This window comes from Triticum aestivum, chromosome 2D (assembly GCF_018294505.1).
Source record: "Triticum aestivum cultivar Chinese Spring chromosome 2D, IWGSC CS RefSeq v2.1, whole genome shotgun sequence".
In the NCBI taxonomy this organism is placed as follows: Eukaryota; Viridiplantae; Streptophyta; class Magnoliopsida; order Poales; family Poaceae; genus Triticum; species Triticum aestivum.
The window spans coordinates 466,956,739-466,966,190 of NC_057799.1; positions in this window are offsets into that span (position 1 = coordinate 466,956,739).

Sequence of the window (9,452 nt, forward strand, 5' to 3'; positions counted from 1 at the left end):
TGGCATCGTTAGCAGAGTTTTACTGTAGCTTGATTATCCGGGCGTCACAGGTTCATCAGTCGGCTGGGTAAGAAGGCCCTCCCACTATACCAGCTGATGAAGAAGACCACATGCTTCGAGTGGACCGACCAGGCGGACGAGGCATTCCTCCAGATCAAGCGGATGATGTCCATGCTACTTGTCTTTGCCGCTCCGGCTGCTAAAGAGCCCATGTTCCTCTACATCGCCGCTACCAATCGGGTCGTCAGCACCGTGATCATTGTCGAGGGCTCAGAAGCCAGCAAAGCTCAGCTGGTCCAGAGGCCGGTTTACTACCTGAGCGAGGTGTTGTCCGCCTCCAAGTAGAACTACTCCCACTAGCAGAAGATGTGCTATGGCGTGTACTTCCCCACCAAGAAGCTGAAGCAGTACTCCCAGGAGCACACCATCACGGTCGTCTGCACCGTCCCCCTTGCCGAGATCATGGGCAACAGAGATGCCTCGGGCCGGTGGCCACATGGGCCATTGAGCTGGCTCCCCACACCATCCTCTACCAACCCCGCACCACCATCAAGTCCCAAGTGTTGGCCAACTTCCTCGTCGACTCGGCCGAGACCCAGTACCTGCCACCAACGCTAGATTCCACGCATTGGCAGATGCACTTTGATGGCTCTAAGATGCGCACCGGTTTGGGATCTGGCATCGTCCTCACATCTCCCAAAGGCGACAAGCTCAAGTACACGCTGCAAATCAACTTCGCCGCCTCCAACAACGTGGCTGAGTACGAGGCGCTCATCCACGGGCTCCGGCTGACCAAGGAGATCGGCATCCGCTGGATTCTGTGCTATGGTGACTCGGACTTGGTGGTCCAACAGTCTTCTGGCGACAGGGACGCCAAGGATGCCAACATGGCGAGTAACCGCTTCCTCGTCCAGCAGATGAGCGGGCACTTCGACGGGTGCGAGTTCCTCCATGTGCCACGGGCTGACAACGACGCAACCGATGCCCTGGAACGGACCGGCTCCACCCGGCAGGCCATACCAGCAGGCGTCTCCCTCGAGTGCATGCGCAAGCCGTCTATCAAGCTTTCGCCAGAATCAAAGTCCATCTTCGTGCCGGCTGACCCCGGAGCAGTCGGATCCGGCTCGAGGACCTCAGCAACCGGCCCGGGGACTTCGACAGGCGGCCCCAGGGCTGTAGCTGAAGGAAATATGCCCTAGAGGCAATAATAAAGTTATTATTTATTTCCTTATATCATGATAAATGTTTATTATTCATGCTAAAATTGTATTAACCGGAAACATAATACATGTGTGAATACATAGACAAACAGAGTGTCACTAGTATGCCTCTACTTGACTAGCTCGTTGATCAAAGATGGTTATGTTTCCTAGCCATAGACATGAGTTGTCATTTGATTAACGGGATCACATCATTAGGAGAATGATGTGATTGACTTGACCCATTCCGTTAGCTTAGCACTCGATCGTTTAGTATGTTGCTATTGCTTTCTTCATGACTTATACATGTTCCTATGACTATGACATTATGCAACTCCTGTTTACCGGAGGAACACTTTGTGTGCTACCAAACGTCACAACGTAAGTGGGTGATTATAAAGGTGCTCTACAGGTGTCTCCAAAGGTATTGTTGGGTTGGCGTATTTCGAGATGAGGATTTGTCACTCCGATTGTTGGAAAGGTATCTCTGGGCCCACTCAGTAATACACATCACTATAAGCCTTGCAAGCATTGTAACTAATGAGTTAGTTGCGGGATGATGTATTACGGAACGAGTAAAGAGACTTGCCGGTAACGAGATTAAACTAGGTATCGAGATACCAACGATCGAATCTCGGGCAAGTAACATACCGATGACAAAGGGAACAACGTATGTTGTTATGCGGTCTGACCGATAAAGATCTTCATAGAATATGTGGGAGCCAATATGAGCATCCAGGTTCCGCTATTGGTTATTGACCGGAGAGGTGTCTCGGTCATGTCTACATGGTTCTCGAACCCGTAGGGTCCGCACGCTTAACGTTACGATGACAGTTATATTATGAGTTTATATGTTTTGATGTACCGAAGGTTGTTCGGAGTCCCGAATGTGATCACGGACATGACGAGGAGTCTCGAAATGGTCGAGACATAAAGATTGATATATTGGAAGCCTATGTTTGGATATCGGAAGTGTTCCGGGTGAAATCGGGATTTTTTCGGAGTACCGGGAGGTTACCGGAACCCCCCGGTAACTTAATGGGCCTTAGTGGGCCTAGGTGGAAGAGAGGAGAGGAGGCCAGGGCAGGGCCGCACGCCCCTCCCCCCCAGTCCGAAAAGGACAAGGAGAGGTGGGCGGCGCCCCCCTTCCTTCCTCCCCTCCACCTCTTCCCCCACTCTCTCCTAGTCCAACATGGAAAAGCGGGGGAGTCCTACTCCTGGTAGGAGTAGGACTCCTCCTGGCGCGCCTCTCCCCTTGGCCGGCCGAACCCCCCCTTGCTCCTTTATATACGGGGGCAGGGGGCACCTCTAAACACACAATTGATCACTAATCTCTTAGCCGTGTGCGGTGCCCCTCTCCACCATATTACACCTCGATAATATCGTAGCGGTGCTTAGGCGAAGCCCTGCGTCAGTAGAACATCATCATTGTCACCACGCCATCGTGCTGAAGAAACTCTCCCTCCACACTCGGCTGGATCGGAGTTCAAGGGACGTCATCGAGCTGAACGTGTGCTGAACTCGGAGGTGCCGTGCGTTCGGTACTTGATCGGTCGGATCGTGAAGATGTACGACTACATCAACCGCGTTGTGTTAACGCTTCCGCTTTCGGTCTACGAGGGTACGTGGACAACACTCTCCCCTCTCGTTGCTATGAATCACCATGATCTTGCGTGTGCGTAGAATTTTTTTGAAATTACTACGTTACCCAACAGTAGCACCCGAACCCGGCCCGGGGACTTCAACGACACAGCAAGCAGCGGCCGGCTCTGACCCGTAACCTCCCAACCCGGCCACCCTGGTACCGGTTGCCGTCATGACGGTGGTAGAAGCTCCATCTTGGGCGCAGCCCATCCTCGACTTTCTGGTGAGCCGAGAGCTACAAGCCGACGAAATCTTGGCCCGGCAGGTGCAACGCCGGGCGGCAGCCTACACGATAGTCAGCATGAGCTCGTCAGGCGCAGTGTGACAGGTGTCTTCCAGCGCTGCGTAGAGCCAGAGAAGGGCATTGCTACCTCAGGGATATTCATCAAGGCGAATGTAGCCACCATGCCGCCTCCAGAGCCCTCGTCACCAAAGCTTTCCGCCAAGGCTTCTTCTGGCCAACTGCTTTGGACGACGCCAAGGAGTTGGTCCGCAAGTGCAAGGGGTGCCAACACTTCAGCTCCAAGCAGCACCTGATGGCTTTTGCACTCAAGACCATTCCCCTCACTTGTCCATTTGCCGTGTGGGGGTTGGACATGGTGGGCCCATTCAAGACAGCACGCGGAGGCATGACCCATTTGCTGGTTGTTGTGGACAAGTTCACAAAGTGGATTGAGGCGAAGCCAATCAAGAAGCTGAATCATCCAACTGTCGTCACATTCATTGCGGATATCACCGTCTGGTACGACATCCCGCACAGCATCATCACCGACAAAAGCACGAACTTCGCCAAATGCACCATGGCCTGTTTCTGCGCAACGCACGGCATCCGACTGGACCTAGCGTTGCCCATCCACAGTCAAACGGCCAGGTGGAGCGAGCAAACGGCCTCATCCTGTCCGGCATCAAGCCTCGGCTGGTCGAGCTACTGGAGCATTCGGCTGACTGCTGGATCGAGGAGCTGGCGGCCATTCTTTGGAGTCTCCGGACTACGCCGAATCGAGCAACCGGCTTCACACCCTTCTTCCTCGTGTACAGGGCCGAGGATGTCATCCCAACAGACATCGAGTTTGACTTGCCTCGCATCACCATGTACATAGAGGCGGAAGCCAGTGAAGCGCGAGAAGACGGCGTCGATCTGCTGGAAGAGACCCGGCTGCTAGCACTTAGCCGGTCCGCCATCTACCAGCGGAGTCTACACTGCTACCACAACAAGAAGATCAAGCCGCGTGCTTTCTGCGAGGGCGACCTCGTGCTCCGGCTGATCCAGCGGACAGCCGGCCAATACAAGCTCTCGGCTCCTTGGGAGGGGCGTTTCATCATTAGCAAGGCCCTGGGCAATGACTCCTACTACCTCATCGATGCACAAAAGCCCAAGGCACGCAAGAGGAACAATGTCGGCCAAGAGATGGAGCGTCTGTGGAATGCGAACCTTCTTCGCCCGTTTTACAATTGATGCAGTGTATGTACCACGCTATGTTTTATACTAGCAAAGACAACAGGTCCCCCAAAGCACACTCGGGGGCTACCTTTTTATCTATATGGTAAGCTTCGCCCATGAATGTGTTCTTTCATTCTTCCGCCCTGTCCAGGTTCGGACAGCCGGCCCGGGAGCTCGCCGCCTTGACTTAAGTTGGCACCACCCGAGGTCGGCTAAGTAGTGTGCCGATGCCAAAGCCCTCTCTTCATCCCAGCCACAGCTTGCAGCGTGACTGTCCGGCTGGCAAGAGCTAAAGACTGGAAACGCTGTCCACACGAAAAACGACTAAGGGAAAACGCCAATACACGCCAAGACGGCTCCTCGCCTCACCTGGTCGGTGTTGGCGTCGGCCGACGTGGTCTCCCGCGGCTCGCTCACTACTAGGAAAAGGCCTACTAGTGGCGGACCAGTTTTGCCTACTAATGGCGCACTACTGGTGCGCCACTAGTACCACGCCACTAGTATTAAATACTAATGGCACACCACTGGTGCGCCATTAGTATCTGGTATACTAATGGCGCATCACGCCGTGCCCCATTAGTATAGACCAACGTGCGCCATTAGTGTGCCTCCCAGGGGGCGATATTTACACATGTGCTTTGCCATACTAATGGCGCACTGCGGGGTGATGCGCCATTAGTATCCTTTGGCATACTAATGGCGCACCTTGGGGTGATGCGCCATTAGTATGTATATTAGGTATTATTATTTTTTCTTTTCTGATATTTGCACAGATTACAAAATATATTATTGGACAAAATATAGACAGCACCACACAGCAACAGCAGATTCATCGAATACAATAGAAGATTAGTCTCCGAATACAATTCATCATATTAGTCTCCGAATTCAAAAGACCGAACAAAGATAGTGATGGGGAACGTAGTAATTTCAAAATTTTCCTACGCACACGCAAGATCATGGTGATGCATAGCAACGAGAGGGAAGAGTGTTGTTCACGTACCCTCGTAGACCGAAAACGGAAGCATTAACACAATGCGGTTGATGTAGTCATACGTCTTCACGATCCGACTGATCAAGTACCGAACGCACGGCACCTCCGAGTTCAGCACACGTTCAGCTCGATGACGTCCCTCGAACTCCGATCCAGCCGAGTGTTGAGGGAGAGTTTCGTCAGCACGACGGCGTGGTGACAATGATGATGTTCTACCGACACAGGGCTTCGCCTAAGTACCGCTACGATATTATCGAGGTGTAATATGGTGGAGGGGGCACTGCACACGGCTAAGAGATCAATGATCAATTGTGTGTCTATGGGGTGCCCCCCTGCCTCCGTATATAAAGGAGCAAGGGGGGAGGCGGACGGCCTAGGAGGAGGGCGCGCCAAGGGGGGAGTCCTATTCCCACCGGGAGTAGGACTCCTCCTTTCCTTGTTGGAGTAGGAAAATGGAAGGGAGAAGGAGAAAGAAGGAATGGGGCGCCCCCCACCCTAGTCCAATTCGGACTAGTCCATGGGGAGGGGTGCGGCCACCCTTTGGGGCCTTTCTCTCCTTTCTCGTATGGCCCATGAAGGCCCAATACGAATTCCCGTAATTCTCCGGTACTCCGAAAAATACCCGAATCACTCGGAACCTTTCCGATGTCCGAATATAGTCATCCAATATATCGATCTTTACGTCTCGACCATTTCGAGACTCCTCGTCAAGTCCCTGATCTCATCCGGGACTCCGAACTCCTTCGGTACATCAAAACACATAAACTCATAATATAACCGTAATCTAACTTTAAGCGTGCGGACCCTACGGGTTAGAGAACTCTGTAGACATGACCGAGACACCTCTCCGGTTAATAACCAATAGCGGAACCTGGATGCTCATATTGGCTCCCACATATTCTACGAAGATCTTTATCGGTCAGACCGCATAACAACATACGTTGTTCCCTTTGTCATCGGTATGTTACTTGCCCGAGATTCGATCGTCGGTATCTCGATACCTAGTTCAATCTCGTTACCGGCAAGCCTCTTTACTCATTCCGTAATACATCATCCCGCAACTAACTCATTAGTTACAATGTTTGCAAGGCTTATAGTGATGTGTATTACTGAGTGGGCCCAGAGATACCTCTCCGACAATCGGAGTGACAAATCCTAATCTCGAAATACGCCAACCCAACAAGTACCTTTGGAAGCACCGGTAGAGCACCTTTATAATCATCCAGTTACGTTGTGACATTTGGTAGCACACAAAGTGTTCCTCCGGTAAACAGGAGTTGCATAATCTCATAGTCATAGGAAGAAGTATAAGTCATGAAGAAAGCAATAGCAACATACTAAACGATCGAGTGCTAAGCTAACGGAATGGGTCAAGTCAATCACATCATTCTCCTAATGATGTGATCCCGTTAATCAAATGACAACTCATGTCTATGGCTAGGAAACATAACCATCTTTGATCAACGAGCTAATCAAGTAGAGGCATACTAGTGACACTCTGTTTGTCTATGTATTCACACATGTATCAAGTTTCCAATTAATACAATTCTAGCAAGAATAATAAACATTTATCATGACATAAGGAAATAAATAATAACTTCATTATTGCCTCTAGGGCATATTTCCTTCAGTCTCCCACTTGCACTAGAGTCAATAATCTAGTTCACATCGCCATGTGATTTAACATCAACAGTTCACATCACCATGTGATTAACACCCATAGTTCACATCACCATGTGATTAACACCCATAGTTCACATCGTCATGTGACCAACACCCAAAGGATTTACTAGAGTCAGTAATCTAGTTCACATCGCTTATGTGATTAACACCCAAAGAGTACTAAGGTGTGATCATGTTTTTCTTGTGAGATAATTTTAGTCAACGGGTCTGTCACATTCAGATCCGTAAGTATTTTGCAAATTTCTATGTCTACAATGCTCTGCACGGAGCTACTCTAGCTAATTGCTCCCTCTTTCAATATGTATCTAGACCGAGACTTAGAGTCATCTAGATTAGTGTCAAAACGTGCATTGACGTAACCCTTTACGACGAACCTTTTGTCACTTCCATAATCGAGAAACATATCCTTATTCTAGTAAGGATAATTTTGACCGCTGTCCAGTGATCTACTCCTAGATCACTATTGTACTCCCTTGCCAAAATCAGTGTAGGGTATACAATAGATCTGGTACACAGCATGGCATACTTTATAGAACCTATGGCCGAGGCATAGGGAATGGCTTTCATTCTTTTTCTATCTTCTGCTGTGGTCGGGCTTTGAGTCTTACTCAATTTCACATCTTGTAACACAGGCAAGAAACTCTTTCTTCGACTGTTCTATTTTGAACTACTTCAAAATCTTGTTAAGGTATGTACTCATTGAAAAAACTTATCAAGCGTCTTGATCTATCTCTATAGATCTTGATGCTCAATATGCAAGCAGCTTCACCGAGGTCTTTCTTTGAAAAACTCCTTTCAAACACTCCTTTATGCTTTGCAGAATAATTCTACATTATTTCCGATCAACAATATGTCATTCACATATACTTATCAGAAATGCTGTAGTGCTCCCACTCACATTCTTGTAAATACAGGCTTCACCGCAAGTCTGTATAAAACTATATGCTTTGATCAACTTATCAAAGCGTATATTCCAACTCCGAGATGCTTGCACCAGTCCATAGATGGATCGCTGGAGTTTTCATATTTTGTTAGCACCTTTAGGATTGACAAAACCTTCTGGTTGCATCATATACAACTCTTCTTTAATGAATCCATTAAGGAATGTTGTTTTGTTTATCCATTTGCCAGATTTCATAAAATGCAGCAATTGCTAACATGATTCGGACAGACTTAAGCATCACTGCGAGTGAGAAAATCTGATCGTATTCAACACTTTGAACTTTGTCAAAAACCTTTTTCCGACAAGTCTAGATTTGTAGATAGTAACACTACTATCAGCGTCCGTCTTCCTCTTGAAGATCCATTTATTTTTTATGGCTCGCCGATCATTGGGCAAGTCAATCAAAGTCCATACTTTGTTCTCATACATGGATCCCATCTCAGATTTCATGGCCTCAAGCCATTTTGCAGAATCTGGGCTCACCATCGCTTCTTCATAGTTCGTAGGTTCGTCATGGTCTAGTAACATAACCTCCAGAACAGGATTATCGTACCACTCTGGTGCGGATCTTACTCTGGTTGACCTACGAGGTTCAGTAACAACTTGATCTGAAGTTTCATGATCATCATCATTAACTTCCTCACTAATTGGTGTAGGTGTCACAGGAACCGGTTTCTGTGATGAAATACTTTCCAATAAGCGATGAGGTACAGTTACGTCATCAAGTTCTACTTTCCTCCCACTCACTTCTTTCGAGAGAAACTCCTTCTCTAGAAAGGATCCATTCTTAGCAACGAATGTCTTGCCTTCGGATCTGTGATAGAAGGTGTACCCAACTGTCTCCTTTGGGTATCCTATGAAGACACATTTCTTCGATTTGGGTTTGAGCTTATTAGGATGAAACCTTTTCACATAAGCATCGCAACCCCAAACTTTAAGAAACGACAACTTAGGTTTCTTGCCAAACCACAGTTCATAAGATGTCGTCTCAACGGATTTAGATGGTACCCTATTTAACGTGAATGCAGTTGTCTCTAATGCATAACCCCAAAACGATAGTGGTAGATCGGTAAGAGAGATCATATATCGGACCATATCTAATAAAGTACGGTTACGATGTTTGGACACACCATTACACCGTGGTGTTCCAGGTGGCGTGAGTAGTGAAACTATTTCACATTGTTTTAACTGAAGGCCAAACTCGTAACTCAAATACTCTTCTCCACGATCAGATCGTAGAAACTTTATTTTCTTGTTACGATGATTTTCCGCTTCACTCTGAAATTATATGAACTTTTCAAATGTTTCAGACTTCTGTTTCATTAAGTAGATATACCCATATCTGCTCAAATTATCTGTGAAGGTCAGAAAATAATGATACCTGCTACGAGCCTCAATATTCATCGGACCACATACATCTGTATGTATGATTTCCAACAAATCTGTTGCTCTCTCCATAGTACCGGAGAACGGCGTTTTAGTCATCTTGCCCATGAGGCACGGTTCGCAAGCATCAAGTGATTCATAATCAAGTGGTTCCAAAATCCC